The following is an 11,194-nucleotide window of genomic DNA, read 5'->3' as shown; positions in this document are numbered from 1 at the left end:
AGAGATGAATGTTATTAGTGTGGTGGTGTTGTGACCTTGCCGTTGGCACAAATGGACACAAGGCCCACTGTACTAAAGGACGAGCAAGGTCCACTGAGCATCATGTTGTTGTGGTCTTGTCGAAAAGTAAGGGACGACAAGATCCCCAACGATAGAGGGTTAATATAGATTTGTTATTTAATGTGATGTTAAATTAGAAAGTGTAGGAGACGTGATCTTAAAGAACATGGCAGTTGTGGTCTTGTCAGAGATGTAGGGACGACAGCCACAAAAACCATGAACGATTAGTTTGTTTAATGGTGAGATGGCCAATTAGCTTTTGGAATAAAATTAAGTCAATTTTGAAATGGTGAATACTTAAGACCCTTTCCTTCTTACAATAAAGAATGGCCGATGTATAAATACGGTTTCTTTTAGATGCCGATTTGAAGACGACCACATCAAGGATAAAGAAATGACACAGAGACAAGGATTCCCGCATACTTACCAAGGGGGATGTAAACGTTATAACCCTGACTGATTGTGACTTCATAATGTTGGCTTACTACGATCCTTATTAATTAATGAATGTCTCTATTGCTCTCTTGACCTTGACTTCCTAGTTTTACAAATCTCTCATCTCCTGTCTTACTCTGCTCACACAACATTGATTACTTTATCTCTTCGCTGCAGTTCACTTAAACAAATGAATAACCGTCAAAGAATTATAGCACAACAATAGCAGACTAATTCTAAAGTAACCGTTCCAAGTTTGGTAAGGAGTTGCACTGTAACTTCTTGGACGTAAGTGACGGAGTGAAATGTTACTGCAGCTTGCAATTGCATACACATTTGTATTGGGTTTCTGCCATTGGTACATCCGGTTTGATTTGAATTGTCGTCGACGAGGTTAATCACCTGTATTTTCTTTCATAACGTTATACATGCAAAATCAGCTTCTAAAAGTTGCACACTAAAATAAACAACAAAATAGACAATACGTATTCGTTTGAATCAAATAAAGTGGACAACATGTGCACGCCAGTGTGTGGATTCTCTAAATCGTGTCAGGTAATGTCTGGTTGTAACAGCACAATCATTGTAACACGGCTCTGATGCTGGTCCGGCAGTGGAAGGTCTCCGGCGACCTCCCCTGCTGCGGTGAGAGTCTGTGTGGGAAACGGCCAGATTGTTCCAGGCCTTGATTGTTCCTCCCTAGTGCACGTGGATACCGGGTGCCCCGGATGACCTTGTAGTCTGGTATAGGTGACCTGTGCAGGGATCGAGAAAAAACATACAGAAACATATCAACCTGAATGCTCTCTTCTTTGGTTCTTGTCGTCTCTGAAGACGGTAGACAGCTTCGGTCGATTTAACCTCTTGAATTATTGACTTGAATTAGACTATTCCAAAATCATGATTGGCTTTCTCAAAGTAGTTGGCGGTGGCGTGTTAGTCATGTAGTTGCTAGGTCCTACAGCCACAGGGAAACAAAATTTAGAATGTATGTGACACTGATAAGCTGTTTGACATATTTCTTAGTACCTACGAATATGGCGTGTTATACTTACTTCAAGGTTTTGGAGTTCGATTAAAAAAATAGGGCTCGAAATTCGCATTTTAGTACAGGTAAAATTGTACTAATTTTATCTTTAGCTAGGAAAACAACATTTGGAGTTAAATATGCGTGAAACTGATAAGCAATTTCACAATTTTGATTCCCTAGGAATTTGACCTCTTATCCTGTAACTAAGGTGAGTGAAGAGTGTACGTGTAGGGCTCAAAATCTGCATGCTAGCACAGGTAAAATTGGAGTTGTGCAGGTAGTTTTGACGGACTTTTACTAATTTAGGCCCCCATTCCGTTGAGTTATCTGTGAAATCTTTGGTCGCTCATAAAAGGTTGCTGACATTTGAGATTTTGGGTCGCCGTAGAGATTCCACTTGAGCACGTTTTCCAGGAGTTCGGCACTCTCACGGCGATCTGGTCAATTTTATGTTTTTTTAATGGTATTCATTATATCTTCGAATTATTGTTTTATTAATTACAAATCTTTATAAGTATTCATAAATGTTTCTAACAAAAGGAAATACGAGAATACTATGTTTCAGAAGTTGTTCTGATCATTTGCAAACATTTCGAAAGTGACTGTCAAAAGAGATCATTTTTTTGAATAGATTTGAAATATAGATAGCCAGATAGGTTTATTTCATATTTCGAAATATTTCGAACTAAAGATATGGGTCATTTGCCCCCCGTAACCGTGTTGTGACTTGGAATGGGGTCCTTATGTCGCCGTGAGAGCGCGGCGAAAGCGCCGTCCAAGTGGAATGGGGGTATAACTAATACTTCAAGAATTGGACGAATGCGACGTATCCTTTTTTTCTACATTTGTAATTATGTTGAGCCCAACATACTGTTGGGCGCAATATATTGTGTTCGTATGGTTTCTTTCTCCTGTCAAATCTTGTAATCGACTCAGCTCGGTCGTCCCTGCACCAACTGAGCTGAAATTTGGTATACATGTAGAGTGGGTTAGTACCCTGTGAGCCTTTTTTTATTTTTTGCGATATTGACCTTGAAAGTGATTTTATTGAGGTTTTTCTGACCAAAAACGTACATTTTGGCCTCCTGTGCTCTGGAAATACATCCAAATGACCTGAAATTTGCTATGGTGGTACATTGAACAAATATTTAAAGAATCCCATTCGCACTTTCGGCATACAATACTTTGAAATACGATTTTAGAGGGTGTTTTGGGAAGAAGATCGGCTATTTTCCTCATATGGGGTCACTGACCTATAGGACACATCTTTATTCATCTGGCCGGGTTGACTAATTCGGTCAGCCAATGAGAGAGCGCAGATTTATCAAGCTCAACCTGATTGGTTGAAATACTCAATTTAATTAGGGGCACTACTAGTACTCTGACAGGTGCAGACACAACTTCACTACTCCCTGGCTCACATCCTTGTGTTGTAAGTTATTGTTGTGTCCTACTGAAGTTATGTAAGTGCAATTGAGAAGGTTCAAAACTTTTCTGGTGGTATTTTTCGACACACACGGTGTTTTTCTGATTTTAACACTGCATGGAAACAAAGATTTCTACAAGTTTGCAAGCTTGGACACTATGGTAAAACCTGACATTTCCTCGCTATGTGCACGAATTTTCTACCCCTCTGTCACCAAGATTGGACACTAGTGTGCACAATAGTGCACACAAAGTATCCAACGTTTCCCACCTTAGGAAACATCCCGTGTCGGGACGTTGACAATAACATTAACATTAACGATAGAGAGTTGTGAAGTGCGTGAAAATTTACGTTGAGCAAGGAGGCCCTTGCTTTGAGTAGTTGTTTAAAGTTTTTGGCTAAAAATGACGTAAATCAGTAAGAATTTTCAACCTCCTTACGTAAAACCCTGTTACATGTCTACATTATCGGGCCACGGGGAAGTATTGAATATCGGCGCTGATCGATAGCGCATTAAACAAAATGGGTGGCGTAGCGTTGTACTAAAAAAATAATAGCATATGAATATGGGTGCCTGGAAGAGCCCATCCATGCATAGGGTTTCAAATTGGGAGAGATCCATTTCTGACTGGTCTTCAATTCAATTATTCATTCAAATACCAACATTGCCGACATACAACAAACGTTAGCCTCTATGCCACAGTCGCTTTTTGCGTGGGGAGGGAAATGGGCGAAACATGTTGCATTTGCTCCCGCAAATGTTGCCTTTCTAGTTTTTTATGGTTTTTACACGTGGACAAATGCGACGTATCATTTTTCTACATTTTTAATTTATCTTCAGCTAATTCTACAATTGTCGGGGGTTGAGGTTTTCAAACGTGGACAAATGAGATGTACTGGAATTAGTTTTGGAATTTTTACGTTTGTCAGGCGTAAAATTTTAACACGTGGATGATAAATGCGACGTAACGTTGGGTGACATAAATTCGGGATTTTTCCGATAATGATTGACTGAAATCAATCTAGCAGAACAATAAACCATCCTTTTTTTCTATTATTCTGTCAGTATCATGTACTATCTTTGCACTAATCATATATGGTAGATTTTGTCTCTAGTCGTGCTGATACCATAATATTTCAACTTGAAACTACCGTCCGCCGCACGCACAATGGCGGTGTTGTCGGACAGGGGTGAACATTAATTCGGGAGAGAAGATTCGTCTTGAATATCTTACCGCTAATTACATTTTATACAGCAGCTATTCGTTCCATCCTTGGCTTGAGGAGAGTGCTATGGATATAGACGTATCCAAGTAAAAAAAAACACACGAAAAAACGGCCGTACCGCACGCATCAGGCCTCCGGGAACAACCCGTGGTTACTAGACTTTTCGCCCCCTTCGTCCCCGGGTCCTTTCGTCCTCGTCATGGACATTTCGTCCTCGGATGACGCTTGTCTCACAATTACAAGTTACTCAAATTTTATCATAACTTCTCAAAAAACCTTCACTGTTGCTTTCTTAAGTCTTTCACGTAGGAAAACCGACACTAACATGACTAAAGTGACGCGCGAGCGATGAGGGACATCCGATGATGTCGCCGCCGCCGCGCCCGCCATCATGGTTGTTTACGCATGTTGCAAATCGCATGTTGCAAAAGAAAATTGTGTTGATATGTTGAGTCGCGCAGAACGTCACTCAAAGTTCACCCCCACCGTCATGGAAATTTGTACATTATTCATCGGGGCGTTAGCTGGATGCCGTAGAAATGGTAATACTACTATGTCCATGTGTTTCTGCTTGTGCTAAGAGCAAACTTTGAGGAAAATATCGCCATCAGTCCACTATCACACACAACATTTAGACAAAAAGTGTTCCTCGCAAACGTTTGTCGTCTGCCGAATAGCAGGATTCTGGGTAACGAATATGGCGGCGGGAAAATTCACCGTAATGCCGTAGCCATTGGTTGTAGCAACAAAGAGGCGTTTTGATGATTAATCACACTTAGAGTCCAGTTGTAGGTTAGCAAAAGAGATTCTAATAAGTTGTATTGTAAATAATTGTGTTGAGCAGGAAGCGGATGTGACATTTGTCTTATAAACCAGTGAACAACTAACGTTATGTAATATAATTTTCCCACGAAGCCCTCAGACTGTGACAATAAGGGACGGACAGTTTTTAACGTAGCCAACTTCTAATGCATGGTTATCGAAGCTTTTCAGACAGTGTTCTGAATACGTTAGTCTGTCAAGTTTGCATTTCTAGCGGTATTACTGATGTTGCATCTAGCACATATCCCTAAATACCCCGTTTTCGAAAAATCCCGAATTTAAGTACCCCGCGAATTTATGTTACCCAACGTTATAATTTTTTCTAACTACACAACTAATTCTAAATTAATTTGTCGGGGGGGGGGGGGGTGGTGCACATTTTCATACTTGACAAAAAGATGTCATAGAATTGCATTTCTACGTTTTTCGGGCATATAATTAATGGTTTTCATACGTGGACGATGGGACGTACTGTTTTTTTGTACATTTGTACTTTGTCTTCAGATAATGCTACATTTGTCGGGGGTGAGATGTACTGGAATTAGTTTTGGAATTTCTACATCTGTCAGGCGTATGATTTTCATACGTGGACGAGTGCGACGTATTATTCTTTTCTACATTTGTAGTTTTTCTACTGTAACAGTCTACCTTTGTCGGGGATGTAGATTTTTAAACGTGTACAAATAAGTTGTATTGGAATTAGTTCTTATACGTGGACATGCGACATACTAGAATTAGTTCTGGAATTTCAACGTTTGTATGGCACATGATTTTGAAACGTGGATGAATGCGACGTATTTCTAAATTCTAGGCTGCTAAGTGAAGATACCATGAACTAACTTGAAGGTAGTCTCCGTTACTCCGACTCTACCAAAAACGAATTGCTCATTTTTCATCAAACCTAAAAAGTTTCAATAACACTTTTAACAGCCATTCTGAATATCAAACATACGTCGAGATGGTTTCGAAAATGGCTACTTGCCGAAATCTCTACCTTGCCATGAAAGGTATCTGAAATGACCACGAAAGCGTAACGTTGGGGACCTCCGCCTGCGGGACCTTGGGGACCTCCGCCTACGGGACCATGGGGACCTCCGCCTGCGGGACCTTGGGGACCTCCGCCTACGGGACCATGGGGACCTCCGCCTGCGTGACCTTGGGGATCTCCGCCTGCACGGTTCCAGTCCCAGCCCCCACCCTGGTCATGGCAACCCGCCATGCCGTGGAGAGGTCCACCTTCCGTCAAGACGTGGTAGGGGTAGATGTCTGCGACAAGTTAAGTTAGATAATACTCATTTATTTACGTAAACTGTTTTACTTTCTTGTAGTATTATATGTATGTTTAGTTTCTTGCACACAACATAGATTGTTAGACAAGTAGTTATCTAAAAGTATCCCCTGAGCAAGAAATAGAGTTGTATAAACTTTGACAATTAGTAATGACCTAATACTTCGCTATAGTTATTGATTGTTGTAGGTTCAGCTGGATTAGGGGCACAATATTCCACTTTTGTTTAACCATTGTTAGATATGAAAATGTTTCCAGGAGTAAACAAGACGTTTTGTTTCTGGAATGTCCACGGGTTGGGATCAAAACTAGATGATTTAGATTTCTTGTCCCGTATCAACAAATTTGACTTTATCTCGCTTCTAGAAACCTGGAGCTCTGACAAATCTGAAATCAACCTCCCTAACTACAGCTACTTTCATTTACACCGCAAAAAGAACAAAAAAGCAAAACGCTACTCAGGAGGCATAGTATTTTTCTTTAAAGAACAATACAAACATTATGTAAAACAATTACCATCAAAATCGGCAGACGCACTTTGGGTGCGAGTTGATCGCAAGCTACTGGGTTTAGACAAAGATTTACTTATTTGTTCGGTCTACATCAGTCCAAGTTCATCTACAACACATAAACATGCTGAAAACCACATTATTGAAATTATAGAGGAAGAAATTTCTCGGCATAGCACTGAAGGTTATATACTACTCGGGGGTGACCTGAACTCCCGACTAGGCAATTTGCATGATTTTATCGAAGAGGGTGCATTCAATGAAAACCAACCAAACAATTCCCCAAATTTCAATCAGGATAGACAATATATGGACAAATCCCCTCCAAACAGGTTCGGTAGATTTCTTGCTGACTTGTGTATTCAAGCAAATATAAGGATTCTGAACGGAAGAGTAGTTGGTGATTTAAAAGGCAATTTTACTTGTCACCAGCCGAATGGTAGTAGTACTGTAGATTATGTAATTGCTAGTCAGTCATTATTTCAACATATTTCTCTATTTCGCGTTAACCCATTAACTATATTTTCCGATCACAACATGTTATCGGTAGTGATTCGTACAAAACCATTCATCCAAAAAAACAAAGGGTTAAATAGAAAAACAAAGTCGCTTCCAAAACGATTTCACTGGAATGAAAATTCAGCTCAGAAATTTCTCCAATCCCTCAGCCAACCTCATATAAAGGACAGACTACGCTCTCTCTCTGTAAAAGAAAGTGAAAACACAAATAATGAAATTGAAAACTATGTTTCTGACTTTAGCTCAATACTTAGGGACGTCGGGTTTACTTCATTAGGTGTAAGAATTAACAAAAAGCGCCAACAAAAAGCTCGAAATAAGAAATGGTACGATAAAACCTGTACAGAAACGAAAAGAGAACTAAAAAACTTAGCTTCTCTACTTGAGAAAAACCCGTCGAATCCGAATGTGCGAGGGGCATTCTTTAAAAGAAAGAAAGAGTACAGAAAACTTTTAAAAAAGAAAAAGAGGGAATTCCATCAACATATCATGGACAAACTTTCTTCTCTCAGGGAAAAAGACCCCAGTGCCTTTTGGAAATTAGTTAAGAAGCTTAAACCTGACAAATCGGAACATAGTTGTCAAATATCAAATGAGGAATGGTTGCGACATTATAGTACAGTAGACAAATCATCAACTGATGCTATTAACGATTCTGAAACTGTACTTCCACACGTCCAATCACACCCCGCATCCCCCCTTACACCTGAAGAAAACTCGACACTAGACTCTCTGATAACAGCTGAGGAACTAGACACAGCCATTTCAAACATAAAAAATAACAAATCCAGTAGCAGCGACATGACAACAAACGAAATGTTCAAATGCGGTAAACGAGTCCTACAGAAACCATTACTCCACTTATTCAACTCATGCTTACAAAACGGTTACTTCCCCGACGAATGGTCTCTCAGTCATATCGTTCCCATACATAAATCTGGCGACACATCACTCCCTGACAATTACCGGGGAATATCTATTATTAGTTGTTTGGGGAAATTATTCACCTCTATTTTGAACAACCGTCTTGTGAATTATGCGGAACAGAACAGCCTTTTCAAACCTCAACAGGCCGGTTTTAGAAAGAAATATAGGACATCTGATAATTTATTTGTTTTGACTACTTTAGTCAGCAAATACCTCAGTAAAAATGCTCGAATTTATGCATGCTTTGTAGATTTCAGCAAAGCTTTCGACTCCGTTTGGCGAGCTGGTCTACTGTTCAAATTAAACAACCTTGGAATAGGAGGAAAGTTCTTAACGACCATAAAAAACATGTATTCAAAAACCACAAATTGCATTAAATCCGATCGCGGTCTCACTGACACGTTTTTAACTAACTGCGGGGTTCGACAAGGCTGTAATCTGTCTCCAACCTTGTTTAATTTATTTATCAGCGACATAACAAATGAATTTGATCATGCTTGTTGCAACTCTCCTGTACTTCACAATATGAAAGTTCCATGTCTTCTGTACGCGGATGATTTAGTATTATTTTCCTAGTCCCAACAAGGCTTGCAATCGTGTCTGGTTAGATTAGAAAAATATTGTTTATACTGGAATTTGAAGGTGAATTTAAAAAAGACAAAAGTAATAGTCTTCACTAAAGGAGGTCGATTACCAAAAAATTGTATCTTTATGCTCAATGATAATGTCATAGAAATTGTATTGTCTTACTGTTACTTAGGTATAGTTGTAAGCGCGGCTGGTACGTTCAAGGCCAATAACAAACAATTATCCAACAAAGGACTAAAATCTTTGTTCAGTATCAGACAATCACTAGACAACGCTGATGCCTCACTAACAGTCAAAAACAAACTTTTCGACACATGTGTTAAACCCGTTCTACTATATGGGTCTGAGATATGGGGGTCCTTCAAAACCCCAAAGTTTTGTCCTATTGAATCCGTACACTTAAAATTTTGCAAATACGCACTAAATCTTCCAAGAACAGCTTGCAACCTTGCAGTACGGGCAGAACTAGGGAGGTACCCCCTTCACCTAGAGGCCTCCCTAAACGCCATTAAATGCTTTCTTAGGATGCGCCACAACGTACCAGCTGACAGTTTACAAGCCGACGCCCTGTTATGCCAACTTCAATTAGAAGCCAATGGCAAGAAATGCTGGGCGTCCGGTGTCCGTAACATGCTAGAGGAATGCGGTTATGCCTTTGTTTGGAGCCCACAAGTATCCTTAGCAACAAATTTCTCACATATCATTAACTCCATTAGTCAACGATTAAAAGACATCTATATTCAAACATTCTCAGCCGAAATTCACAACGATAACAGGGATAAATCTTACAGCAACAAACTCCGAACTTACCGTCTGTTTAAGTCATTGTATAAAGAAGAAGAGTATTTATTCATTAGCAACATCAAACACAGAGTGGCTACAACTAAACTCCGGGTTAGCTGTCACAGATTACATGTCGAAACAGGAAGGCACAACCGCACGCCTCTACAACATAGACTTTGTCAACATTGTAATTTAAATCGAGTAGAAGATGAGCAACACTTCGTCCTAGACTGTAAATTATACGATAGCGTAAGAAGTGTATTTTTTAACCTTATTAAAGAAAAATTCCCATATTTCGAATATCTTAATGCAACAGACAAATTCATATATTTATTACGCCTGGATAATCCTTGTATTAGAAATATTGTCTGCTCATATATTTACACATGTACAAAGAAGCGAGAAGAAGTCGACTCTACCGGACTAGCTTAGTTTAATAACACGTTTTGTCTACACTATATGTTTACAGCTTGTATTGTTGTATTATGTCCTTGTATGTTCCATGTGTTAAGTTAGACGACCTGTACCTAGCCCCTCGGGGCATGAATGCACAATAAAGGTCTTTCATTCAGTTAACATAAAACTGAAAAGACCTACCTGCACAAAAACAGAAACAGACGCCTCTTACCTTGGTTCTGTACAGATCGGCTCTGGTGTTATTTGTCCTTCCAGTCTCAGAATCTAAATTTCCATAGTCGAGTCCTGTCTGCGGAACGTGCAACAACTTTTCCTGCCTTGGAGATTAATGAACAAAGGTCTGGTGTTGCTATTTTCAAACAGTCCATATTCTTCAGTCTCTTCTGGCCGTGCTTCCCCGTTGTTGTTTCCACTGCTGACATGGGGGTGATACATCCCTTCTTGCTCACCATGTTGTCACAACTTTCGATTAGAGGTTAGAAATCTCCATATTATCGCTAGAAATGAGTTGTTTTCTAACACAAGAAATGCCCTTTGTTCTCATACGTCTAGACACTGTGGCCAAGGTACTAGACTGTGACTGCAGCTGTGTCCTTCTGTTCGCCCACCAGACGAGTACCCTGTAACTGATACTCCCATGGGTGCATCCATGTTGCTGTGCCTGGAGAAGTCATTAAGCCTCGGAAACAGGGCTTAAAATTGATACCCAGTCAAAGTTTCCATCACAATGGCACCATCCCAACTTTGCTAACATGTCATACCATTTGTGGTCTATATCTATATACTATATTGCCTAAAAGACCTAAAATTTGGTCAGAACAAGATGTAACATTGACGATGGATTAAGGGCAAGGGTAACGGATTAAGGGCTAGGGTTATGGATTAAGGTTATGGTGACGGATTAAGGGTAAGGATGACAGATTAAGGGAAAAGGTGACGGATTAGGTTATCGGGTGACAGATTAACGGCTATGGTGACGGACTAGGGGCAAGGGTAACTGATTGAGGGCAACCACTGTGAGGGATCAAGGCTTTCGTGACAAATTAAGGGTTATGGAGACGGATTAAGAGCAAGGATGGATGATGAAGGTCAAGGGCAACGGATGAAGGGCCAGGGTGACGGATTAAGGGATAAAGTGACAGATTAAGGGTAAGGATGGCGGA

At 40.1% G+C, this 11,194-nt stretch overlaps 1 long non-coding RNA gene across 1 annotated transcript; it reads right to left on the bottom strand.

Annotated features, from left to right (window-relative positions):
• Positions 1–277: 277 nt before the first annotated feature.
• LOC136438166 (uncharacterized) lies at positions 278–11,194 on the bottom strand. Its single transcript, XR_010756400.1, has 2 exons — positions 10,243–11,194; positions 278–1,250 (listed from the first exon to the last, which is right to left on the bottom strand). It is a non-coding gene; the product is annotated as an uncharacterized lncRNA (long non-coding RNA).

Source organism: Branchiostoma lanceolatum, chromosome 7 (genome assembly GCF_035083965.1).
Source record: "Branchiostoma lanceolatum isolate klBraLanc5 chromosome 7, klBraLanc5.hap2, whole genome shotgun sequence".
NCBI classification, from domain to species: domain Eukaryota; kingdom Metazoa; phylum Chordata; class Leptocardii; order Amphioxiformes; family Branchiostomatidae; genus Branchiostoma; species Branchiostoma lanceolatum.
The sequence above is the reverse complement of the archived record's forward strand: the minus strand, read 5'-3'. Positions and strand labels throughout refer to the sequence as shown.